This window comes from Pteropus medius, unplaced genomic scaffold (assembly GCF_902729225.1).
Source record: "Pteropus medius unplaced genomic scaffold, Ma_sr-lr_union100, whole genome shotgun sequence".
NCBI classification, from domain to species: domain Eukaryota; kingdom Metazoa; phylum Chordata; class Mammalia; order Chiroptera; family Pteropodidae; genus Pteropus; species Pteropus medius.
In genome coordinates this window covers 5,921,025-5,933,389 of record NW_024350397.1, presented here as the reverse complement: position 1 = coordinate 5,933,389, position 12,365 = coordinate 5,921,025, and the positions used below count along the sequence as shown (strand labels likewise).

The following is a 12,365-nucleotide window of genomic DNA, read 5'->3' as shown; positions in this document are numbered from 1 at the left end:
TTAATTAGTTTCAAGTATACAATACATTAGACATCTATATAGTTTGTAAAACGATCCCCATAATTGCTCCCTCCCTCCTGACCCTCCACTTAGCCAACATATTAATGCTAATTGCATTCCCTATGCCGTACTCCCCATCCCTGTGACCATCCATCAGCTACTAATTTGTACTTCTTTAACCCTTCACCCAGCCCCCAAACCCCCTCCCCTCTGTTCATCACCAAATTGTCCACTATATTTGTGTCTGTTTTTTATTAGTTTGTTCTTTTCATTCCTTAGATTCCACATATAAGGAAATCACATAGTGTTTATCTCTCTCTGTCTGACTTAAATACCTTCTAGGTCCATCAAAGCAATATCGTTTTCCATCCTCTTCCTTTTAGTCTGTGTGTCTTTTAATCTCAAGTGAGTCTCTTATAAGCAACATGTAGGGGTCAAATTTTCTTATACATTCATCCACTCTATCTTTTAGTTGGAGCACTTAATTCTTTTCCATTTGAGGAACTTATTGATAGGAATGTAGTTGTTACCATTCTTTATTCCTGTTTTTGATACATGTTTTTCTTCTTAAAGAAGTCCCCCCAACATTACCTGTAATACAGGCTTGGTGGTGATAAATTCCTTTAGTTCATTTTTGTCTGGGAAGCTCTTTATCTGTCTTTCAACTCTAAATGATAGCTTTGCTGGATAAATTATTCTCGGTTGTAGATCCTGGGTCTTTATCCTGTCAAATATTTTTTGCCAAGCCCTTCTGTCCTACATAGTTTCTTTTGAGAAATCAGCTGCCAATCTTATAGGTTTTCCCTAATAAGTAACTGTTTTTCTCTTGCTTTTAATATTCTTTCTTTGGCATTTTCTTTGGCATTTTAATTATCATGTGTCCTGGTGTGGGCCTCCTTAGATCCCTGATTTTTGGAATTCTCTGAGATTCCTGGGGTTTCATGTCCATTTCCTTCACCAGGTTAGGGAAGTTTTCCATCATTATTTCTTCAAACAGCTATTCAACATCTTGATTTTCTTCAGTTATGCCGATCAGACAGACATTTGGACCCTTAATAGTGTCCCATATGCTTCTTAAATTATTTTTATAGTTTTGGCATCTTATCTCTTGCCATTCTGATTGTGTGTCCTTGGCTTTCCCATCTTCTAGATAGGGCATTAGATCCTTTTCTTTATTCACTTTTTTTATTTCTTTGTTTATTCCATTTACTATACTTCTCATCTCAGATAATGTGTTCTTCATTTCAGACTGGTTCCCTTTTATAATTTCCATTTCTATTTTTCTGTTTTTTTATGAAGTTCTCACTGAATTTATCTATACTTTCCAAAAGTTCATTGAGCATCTTTATAACCAGTGTTTTGAACTCTGGATGTTATATTACTTGACTCCATTCTATCTGGATCTCTGTTCTGTTCCCTCGTATGGTTTCTGCTGATTTGTCTTCCCATTTTGGCTGCCTTTCCGTGTCTGTTTCTATGTACTAAGCAAAGCTCCTAAGTCTCCTGGTCTTATTAGTGTGGATTTGTGAAGTAGGTTTACAGTGGCACAGTCTTGAGAGGGGTTTAGCTGCAGGCCAAATTTAGCTCAAGCCTCTACCCCTCTGGGGCCACCTGTTAACATTCAGCAAGCAATCCACAAATGCTGTGCTTATAGTTGCCTCCAAAGGCAACACCAGAAACCGAGGCCAGCTGCCTCCAGTGTGAGTCTAGGCACTGCTCAGCAAGGAGCACCTGACTTGCTGAGGATATACCTGGATGGGGCTTGGATGGGGCCCAAGTTGGGAGAGGTGGGATTTCAGGGAATCCTTTGAGTGGAGTGACCTCTGTTATCCAGTTTGATGATGTCACAGCTATGGCTGCGCTGTGTCTGTGCTCTGGGAGTGGGGAAGACTCAAAAGGGAACAATGGATACTGGCGGCACTTCTGTACCAAGCAAGGCTCGCTTGGGCCCTCATTCCGACAATGTCTCCCTGTAAGTCCCTGGTGCCCCTGCGCCGCAGCCAAACTGGCACTGGTGCTCAGAGCGAGCAGGTCCATCACCACGAAAATCTGCTTGCGGACGCAGCCCCTTTAAGAGGCGTCCGCTGCTGCTGCTGCTGCTGCTGCAGCAGCCTCCATCTTACTCACCCATTCAAGATGGGGCAGCCTCATGTCCTTGCCCTACCCTACCTTCTGCCATTGCAGGGTGATTTCTTGGATTTCTCCCTAGTTGTATGGCTTGTTCATCTAGATCACAGGCGATTTTTCCTTGCTGCTGCTCCTTGTTTCCGTCACAAGTTTGATTTGGTCACCAGAGGGATAAACAGAGCCTCTATCATCTACACCATTTTTTCCTCCATAACATTTTATTTTTAAAAAATTAAAATCTCTCAAAACTACATCAGAAAAATAACCTAATTTCTATAAAATTTTAAAAAAGAATAGAAAGCTGAAAACAATTCCATATTTTTCAATCTTATTTCTATTCAATTTTATGATCTTTCTAGAAAAAAAATTTTTCAACTTAAATCATGTGCTATTCCTCAGATTCCTCTCTACCGAAGAGAAAGCAGTGCTGTCTAAACCACTTAATGTACATTAGACATTGCGCATAGGTATCAGCTCTATTTTAAAATGATAATAATCAATAAACTGAATTTGTCATTTTCTTAAATTTCAATTCACTGCAACAAATCTGTCGACCATTTTTCATTTACCCTAAATTTGAAACTGAGTTTTGCCAAAGAATTTTAACTCCAAAAAATATATTAACAGTTTGTTTAAAATCTCCTATCAATAATCTTCAACCTATTACAAAAGCTGTTTTAGGCATTCGTTTTTTTACTAATATCTTTTAAAAATATGCATTTGGCATGCCAAAGTAAAACTGGCAAAGACAAAAAAGGATATCTAGGAGACCTTATTTTAGAGTTGCGAAGGATGAATGTGCACATCCAGAAGTACCTTCTACATGCACCCAGCAATAGCAACGCTTAACCACAGATATACAGCCTTCAGGGTTCCCTTCTAAGTGGTTCCCTCTAAAATGGTGCCACACCATCCCAGTCAATTTTGAAAGTGAGTTTGCCACACCATGCTAAGGGCACTAAACCAATGGTTATTGCTGCTACCACCTGCACAGAGACAAGAGATGGTAGGGCATTTGGACCAGGCTACCTACAACACGAATAAAAAGCAAGGACAGTGGGATAGTGCTACGACTTCAGATTAAACCTTATTCTGTTACATGATGCTGTCATTTTCCATGGGGACATCTTATTTTCCATAAAAAGTGTAACCAAGAAGGGCAAGACCATTTATTTATTAAAGAGTGACAGGCACCCACAATATGCCAGGCCTTTGTGCTAGGCACGGGAGACAGATAATAAAACGTCCCTGCTCTTCAGGAGCTTGGCATTCTAATGAGACATATGTTTAAACAAAGAATGATGACAATATTACTTGAGTAACAATGATTATGGCACCATATAAGTAAGTAACCGCTAATTTCTATAGTTCTCTTGGAAATATCATTTCCTTTAATTTTTGAATAAGTAACACATTCTTATGGTTCAGAATTCAAAAAGTAGAAAAAGGTATTCAGTAAAGTCCAGGAACAGCTACCTATTTCTTATTCCCAGAGGCAAGCAGCATTGAAGTACCAGCCTCCTGCTACCACGGCCACAGGATGGCAAAAAAGACAACTAGACTCACATCAGAATAACGACCATCAGGTAAACCTGATCCTGACTCAGGCTTATCAGAATTATTTCATTTCAAGTACCAGGACATTATCACTGAGTGGATTACGTGCTCACCAAATCACAAGGCTTTTCAGTCCCGATCTTCCTTAAGAGCCCTACAGCATTTCCTATTCTCAAAATTTCATCTCCCTTGAACTTAGTGACACCACTTTCATGCTTTTCTTCCAAATTATCCTGTCCTCTGTTCTGTGTTCTTTAGTCATTCTTTAAAAGGTTGGTAATCCTAGGCTTCCAGTAACAAAAATCTCCTTCACATTTTCCCTAGGCTATTTCACCCTTACCTAAGTCTCAGATCTCATCTCCAGCACTGACCTCTCTCTCCTGAGCTCTAGCCCTTTTGTCAGCTCGTTAGATGTCTTTTAATGGCTTGCTCACAGATCTTCACGCCTGAAATGTTCAAAACTAACCTCAATTCTCTTGTTCTGCATCTTTCCTCTTGCTGGACTCTTATCTCAGTGACTGGCATCACCATCGACTCAGCCTACCTGGGAATCCACGTCTTCTTCATTCCCCACTTTTCTTGCCTCCAGTTCCAGAGAAGGCAAAGTGGTCTGTCTAGTGATGGTGGCACAGTTGTGTGTCGTATAAAAAGCACTGGTGCTGGAGCTTGATCTGAGTGTTAACTTGAGTTCTATCACTTATTAGTTGTGTGAGCTCAAACGATTATTTAATTTCTCCAAGCATCTTTTCCTATATGCCAAAAGAAATGACATCAATCTTGTTTTGAGGAAATATAATAATAAATACGAAATGTCCAACTGTGCTTGGAATATAGGCAAGGACCACTAGCTTGCTTAACCTCAATGATTTTATTTCCTAAATATCTTGACTGCTCTGTTTTCTCTATTCTCATTGCTACTTTATTAGTTCTGAAACTGATCATTTCTTGACATGATTAAATTAGTAACAGCCTCCCTATAAGCAGTGTCTCTTTCTATAATTATTTCACCTCACTCAAACCTCATTGCAATCCACTGTAATCCCCACTCCATTAGAACATAACGCTCTATTCAAAATGCAAATCAAAACATGCTATTTCCTCATTTAAAACCCTCCAATGGTTCCCTCTTGCCTTATTAATAGCTATCCGAAGTTTGGAGCATTATAATTTGAGGTACTTGGCAACTGCTTGATAAAGTCTGTTGCAAAAGCATTCGGATTTTAAGGTATGCTATTTCTTTCTAGTACATAAATTTCTCAGGTTCAAAATTACCTTGTGTGGATTTGTAAAGCAGGGGGTCTCACATTAATACAGTATAAACTATGCACACTTTGAAAACTCAATTGCTTTTTAAAATATTAATCTCATCCCAAATCTGGTTTTAATGTCCTAGAACATGCTCCTAAGGGGTAGATAAGGATTGAATCTAGCATCCCCCATCTGCACATACATAAACACCTGAATGGTTAAGAGCTCAAATGTCCTAACATGGCCTTAATACTTAAATATTCTATTTAGTCTAAAACATACCCGTTGAATTTGTCATCATGTTGCATGATACAGTATGAGGTTATAATTTTTAAGCTGATCTCTTTATACCCAAAATCAAAGGATACTGATATAATGTCCTGTATACTACTGATATTCTTCAAAAAATAATTTTAAAGTCTTATCTGACAAGGAAGCTTTATCTTTTAGAGTAGAAAGGTATACTAGTTTATTGCAGGCAAATAATACTTTATACAGAAAGAAAATGAGTTAAAAAAAATCTTTTGTGCACATTTGGATTTCTGTGCTGTATTTGGAAGACATTTATCACACTGATAAAAACTTTCTATTGTATATTATTTTTGACTACAAAAGTAACATTTGGCTTTCACCTTACTCTTCACCAGTGTCTTGTTTTATTCACTCTCTGGCACAACAGCTTCAATTTCAATGCCATTAAATATCCCTTAATGTAACAGCTCTCTGTACATTAAATAAATATTTAAAATATGCTGATTAAAGATAACACAAGTAGCTTTATACAGGTATTTAAAATATGCTGATTAAAGTTGGCACTTATAGTTAAACTTACAAAATTCTAAACATCTACTCTGCTGTGTTTAATTGCATTACCATCAACTTTCTGGAAAAATTAGGTAATTATAAGAATCAAACTTCTTGGGCAACTTTTCAAGAATATAAAAGCTTACTTAACCAACTTCCACCTCATTGACCAACTCACTGTATTAAGAATGTTCGCCATTCCTTCTGTAAAAACCTTCTGTTTAGCTAATGCCCACTGCATTTCTTCTCTAGTGTTCCCAAACACTTCTGCTCCTATTGGCTGGGGTATATGCTTACCAAAATTTAGTTGTATTTATTACCAAACTTGATTACTCCAGCCATATTTACAGTTGCAATTTGGAATTCTGTTAAACATTAGATAAAATTATTAAATAGAGAAAACAATTTAAAGAGATAACTGTTTCTATAAAACTAAGCTGAATGCTTTGGAAATACAATGAAGGCAAGTTGCTTTCAAAACTCCTGCTTTTGGAGTAGCTATTACAGTTGAAGAGAACTATAAAATATTGGGGAAATATGACATATATGTAGAGCTCTTTACAAAGACAATTGTAAAACAACCTAAGTTCTTCTTTCGCTTTCAAAAATCCCCAAATGGAAATTGCAAATTATGCATTGAGATTTTTTTTTTTGGCAAGGCCAAAAAACAAAAACAAAAACAAAAACACACCCAACCAACCAAACAAAAAACTCCCACCATTGCAATTAGCATTAGTCAAATTAAAAAGCATGTGGAATGAAAGGTAGTATGCCTCTTATGGAAGCAGAAAGAACACAGAAAAGCACAATCTATTTCTTTGGTTCTGGGATGAAGCACAGCTTTAGTTCTTTGGGAAAGTAGATCTCCATAGGTTAACTATGATTTAAGTAGCAACGGCAAGTAAGGTTTGAAAGATAAAGGAAGAATATGAAGCTCATATTGTAAAGCTGGTCCCTCTCAACTAAGTTGATTTGAAAGTTGGAAGCAGGGCTAGCTAGAAGAGAGAATTCATTCCAAAGAGCCATACACTTGAAGTTGACAGGAATGAGCCTATGGTTATTATGCATTTTCCGTAAAGAGATGAGTACAGGAAACACAAAGGGAGGCAGTAACAACAGGAAATTACAGCACTTTCAAAGTTCTGTAATTTTTGTGAAGCAAAAAATTAGCATTACAAGTAATAATGTGCACTTTAGTGTAAGAATTGGAGAAGCCAGGAGCAATACTTGTAAAGTTATCTGAAACACTTGTGAGGCAGGACACATAACCTGGAGACGTACCCTCCCTCTCCAGGATGTGGCTCCTCCGGCTCTTTTCAGACCCTTCCCTGTCTCAGTCCAGGCAGGACACAAACCAAAACCAGTCCTAGTCAGTCTGGCTGCCATCTTTGACTGAGACCTGACCTTTGGCTAATTATAATATCATCATAATCTCATCAGCATTGTAGTAATCCTGGCTCCCATCATGCACCTGATGCCATGACAGTTCCGGAAACATCAAATAAGAAAGTAGGAAACCGAGCTCCCTGCCCACTGGGAAGAGACAACAAGGCTATGTCAGTACCATATCTCCAGTCTCAGCCCTCAAGAAGAAAAGCCCACTATCCAGAAATTCTCAGTGTGACTATATCTCTGAGATTGCCCGCTGGTATCTCCCTCTTAAGTGTGTACTTTCCCTTCAATAAACCTTGTGCTTTCCTGCTTGATATTCATCTTACCCATGAATTCTTTCTCGTGACATAAGACAAGGGCCTGGTCACCGGAGTTGTGGGTCACTTGTAAGTAATGTCTTTAATATTTTGAACATGAATCATACATACAATCAGGTGGCTTTCTAGTATAGATTCAAGGCCACTCCGACTTAATTGCTTGAGATATTGCCATTATTTAAGAAATCTTAATTTCTAAAGTCACAGAAAGTTTAACTATTCAAGCATCTCTTTTTTAATTCATTACCCACCTGGTGCCTGCTTTTGGCTATTTCACAGTAGAATGAGATGCTAAGGAGGAAATGAATGACCAGTAGAATGAGATGCTAAGGAGGAAATGAAAAATAAATTCAAATAATCATGGCCTATCTCCACCTCTCCAAGCACCTACCATACCTACCACACCACCAGCATCCGCCCTCCCCCTGCCACCACCATTACCACTGCTTCATGAAGGGAAACAAAATTTAAAATCTTTTGGGGGAGTTATCTGCTGGACTAGAGTCACTGTAGGATTTTGCTTTTCAATAGTATGTTTTGTTACTACACTTTAAGTACAACTACATTGACTACTAATTTGTAAACCTGGGAAAGTAGATTAGCTAAAGTCAGAGATTTCAAAGTTGTTATACTTACCTAGATTGGTCCTATCTTGTGTATTTGAACAAAACTTATTTTTCTAGGTGCAGAAACACGCCTAAATAAGTTAAATTTAACTCCTCCATCAATTTTGAGTAGCAAATGCGTCCTATGCATCTACTATATACGGTAACATAGGTCTTTATGCATGACATAGTTGCCCTAATTCCAGAGTTGGAAGCTTTCACCATTAATCAATGCTGGCATAAAAATTCCAGCTTAAAATATTTCTAAGCAAAAAAATCATTTTTGTGCTATCAATGAAAAAAATTGAGGCTGTTTGAGATTATGAACAAAAATGTATGACTTCTGACATTCCGAGTTAGGATGGTTCTAATTTTAAGTATGCTGAGTTAAAAAAAAAAAAGCTTCACTAAGATAACTTTGAAGAAACTCAAGTTTATTTTGTGAAAATCTCAAAGTGAAATATTAGAATCACATGAGCCCCACTGTTAAAATTTTACAGGATTTTGATATTTAATTGGTCTTGTTGTACATTGTTCAGAAAATATACCTGATGCTTCCTATTTTAGAAGAACTGGGAGGTTTCAAAGGAGCCTCACACCACAGCTGCTAGTAACACTTTGTTGGAGACAAGCATCCTTCCTCACCATTTATTTAGTCTTTAAGCAAAACTCCCATAACTTCCTAGCCTACACTTTTCCTCAAAATTGTTTCACATGCATCTGGCCAGTAATTTCCTGGTATGCCATTTAAGAGATGTGCAAAATATTTTATTTTTTAAACTTTCTTATAACTGAGTTATACCAATAAGACTCAAGATATCCTCATGAGTAATAGCTATATAAATTCCCACTAACGTTATCCTTTAGTTTTCTTCTTCATTCTCCCTTATTCTCTACAGGATATCCTAGAGCATTAGAAAAAAGAAAACCTGTGAGTAAAAGTATTTACTCTTAACAGCAGCACACTCTTTATTGTGAAGTTCCTATGGTAAAAGTATTTTAAATATCTTATGTATTCTTTAAAAGGAAATTAATGAAATGATTTTAAATTTATTTCTACCTATGTGAAACAGGTGAGAAACACTTTCCCTGAAATGTTTTTATACTCTATATATGTATTGATATTAAAATCACATCCCATATACAATATCTCTTCTCAAAGTTGACTTTTACCTATAGAATCCACCAGTTCAATAAAGTAGAAATACTTAACAGAATTCAAAGACATTTCAGGCTTATTTCCTTAATGACCAATTTGACTGTATATCAAAATATCAATGGTTCATGTTAAATGTTTGCATTTCTTAGTTTCATTCAGCTTTATTTTTGAACGTTCTTTCTAACTAGAACAGGACATTTGAGTGCTTTACAATAATAGACTATCCACTTCAATAATAAACCTGGTCTAATTTTCTGGCCCAATACTTATTTGTAAAGAATATCAAGTTGGGGAAAACAGGATCAGAAATATGCTACACTAGTAAAGATTCAGTCAGGACTCCTTATATTAATAATCTGAAACTCTTCCCTACTTTCCATGACATAATCATAATTCTAAACAAGATTTCATATTTGAATAATGCAATCATATGGCTCAATGGAGTCTGGAGTTTGTTAAATTCATCAGAAGTAAATTTCATTAACCTGCTGGAACAGTGCAAAAACAAGACTAAAGAGCTCTTCTGTGTTTATATATCCAATAAAAATTTATTCATATACTTACAAAACATGTACACAAAAAAAAAATCAGTGTAATTACAACTTCACACTCACCAAAACAATTCCAGTTGACCAGCAAGTCACTGGGAAAGTATTCACTTACATTGACCTATTTACAAATTCACCATAAACGTTTTGAGCAATTATCAACATTTCATATGACAATGCTTTCAGTGTTTGTTTATTCATCCAAGATAAAAACATTTAAATGTCTTCTTAAAAGTTATGTTTGAATCAATAAATATTTCCTTAAACATCATTTTTTTATACTTCGCATTCACCGGCCAAAACAAATTGCAATTTGCTTTCCTTTGGGGGGCGAGGGGAATTACTTCAAGTTCAAAGATTTAAAGATTTATGAAAGGAAAGCAGCTTGTTATTCAAAAAAAAGATCAAGGCTAGGAGAAAATTTTGGTACCCAAAGGAAAAAAATAGAAAACATGAATTATTAACATAATCCGATATAATATTCATACTGCACCTCTCTTATTGTGCATCTAGATTTATATTTATCTCATGAAAGGTGGTTGCACTCCCATAAGTCCGACAAATTAAGCAGAAAAGGAAGAAATTTTATGCAAGTCACGTTGGTAAGCCGCACTGTTGAAAGGGGCTCTTTCGGTTTTAGTCGGACTTTCAGGCTGATCCTGTAAGTCAAAATTTTTGAAATTTTGATCGCAAACTGACAGCAGCATTACAGACCACAGTTCAGGAAACAGCTAAGTGATTTCAAACAGGGCTCCGGTATACTTGAAATAAGCAGGAAGATAAAGAACTATGTTGAAAATGTGTTTATTCCCATGTTCTGGGAACCTTGCTAGAGGACCCTAAAAAGGCAAAAATCAAAAGTAAATAAGAAAAACCGCGATATGTTCCTTCTTCGCACTATCTCATCAGCTCTATCGTGTCTGGGGGCTAAAATGAGTCAATGGCGATGTCCTTCAGACTCATGTTTCGGAGAAGAAATGGGTTAACGTTAATTTACATGCTAACTGAGTATATAAAATTGGGACAAAGGTGCTACTAATTGTCGGCTGTGGTAAATAAAACCAACGTCCTTACTTCTTGCTTCCCTTTTCTTTGCATAGTGAGGACCACACTCATCAGAGCAAGAAGTCTTTTTCAGAAAGACTTGTCCAACGTGTACCAAGTTCAAAGGAGTCAAGAAGGCCAAGAGCACAGACGAGCAGCCCGGCCAACACGGAGGCGACCCTGAACCGACGAGGGGGAGCGGACGGGAAGGCCGCCGGAGAGGCCCCGCCACCCCCGGTCCCGCCAGTCCCGCGCCCCCTCAGGGGCCCCGACCAGCCACCCGGGATCCGCTCCGCCTCCTGCCTCCGCCTCCTGCGCCGCGTCCCTGCTCCTGGGTCTCTGCTCCGGGCCGCCGCGCCACTTACCCGCCGCGAAGGGATTTACGTAGCGGTCCTCGTCACTGCTTACGGACGCGAGGAGGTGGGGACGGCAAGCCGACCGCCGCTGAGGAGCGGCGCCGCCGCCCAGCAACCCGGCGCGGCGCCGGCTGCGGCCCCACGTTGCCCACGTCAGCTCTGATGCGGCAGCCGCGGCCTTCGCGCAGAGCCCCAACCAAAAGTAGCGCCGCAGCGGACCGAACCGCGTCCGCGCGCCCCGTCCTCCCCTCCCCCACTCCGCGACCGCCTCTGGGGGGACTCCCGGCGGAAAAATCCAAGCTCGAACTCCGCCCCCTGCCGGCCGCCAGCGGGAGTGCGGCGCCGACAATCCAACAATTAAATGGAACGGGGGGGGCGGTGAGGAAGAGGGTCAAGGGGCGGGGCCTCAGAGAGGAGGGGCGGACCGGGCCAGGGGGCGTGGCCGGGAAGAGAAAAGCCTGAGATTGAGGCGGGAAACCGAGTTTGGGGCGGGGCCAAAGGAGTCGCCGGAAACCGGAAGCTGCCTTACCGCGCGTGCGCGCGAAAGCAAGGGGCTTGAAAACAAAGCTAACGGTGGTTATTGACTCCGAGCCACGGTCCGCGAGCGTCGTGGGTATCTCCTGACCGGGGGTGCATCCTGCTGAACCTCAGGAGCCTGCCCACTGCCGCGCCCCTGCTGTGTCCTCCGTCCTGTGAAACACTTCTAGGTTCGGGGTTCCCGGCTGGACGCGAGACCTCAGAAGCCCCGACTGGCCGGCCTTATTACCAGCCTGCTGCTACGTCCCTGGTTACCGCGCGTCGCGGAGAAACAGCGATAGTTCTCAACTGGAGATGCGATAGAGATGAAACCTTTTTGGTAACAAGCAAACCCCTGCTTATAAAAGGGGGAGAGTTTAATTTTCATCCAACTGGAAACCTGAGGCTTCCCAGTAAGAGGAACGTTTCTGGCCTGTAAAGCAGTCACCTGTTGTAAGTTAGGATCCCATTTATATGTATTCAGAACATACTGTGATCGTAAGGCGGAGTAGTCCCTTAGAAAGGCAGAGCTTTTAGCCTAAGAATAAACCTCTTTACATTCAGGAAAAACGAAATCCAAACAATGATCTTTCATCCTACTTAGAAATGTGTCACACTGGAAACCGCTGTCAAGGATACTATTTGAAAAGTTGCTGAGAAAAAAAAAAAAATCAACGTAGTAGTACAGATTG

At 39.6% G+C, this 12,365-nt stretch overlaps 1 protein-coding gene across 11 annotated transcripts in view; it reads right to left on the bottom strand.

Moving 5' to 3' along the window:
- Positions 1 to 11,304, bottom strand: part of CREM (cAMP responsive element modulator) — a 65,276-nt gene extending 53,972 nt beyond the window's left edge. For 9 of the 11 annotated variants that reach the window (XM_039839784.1, XM_039839787.1, XM_039839788.1 and 6 more), the window contains exon 1: positions 11,167 to 11,301. The gene's annotated coding sequence lies outside the window, so the exon portion shown is untranslated. Of the gene's footprint in view, positions 1 to 4,228; positions 4,459 to 11,166 lie in introns of those variants that run through there. The other 2 variants (XM_039839790.1, XM_039839785.1) reach the window with 2 other exon arrangements.
- Positions 11,305 to 12,365: the final 1,061 nt, after the last annotated feature.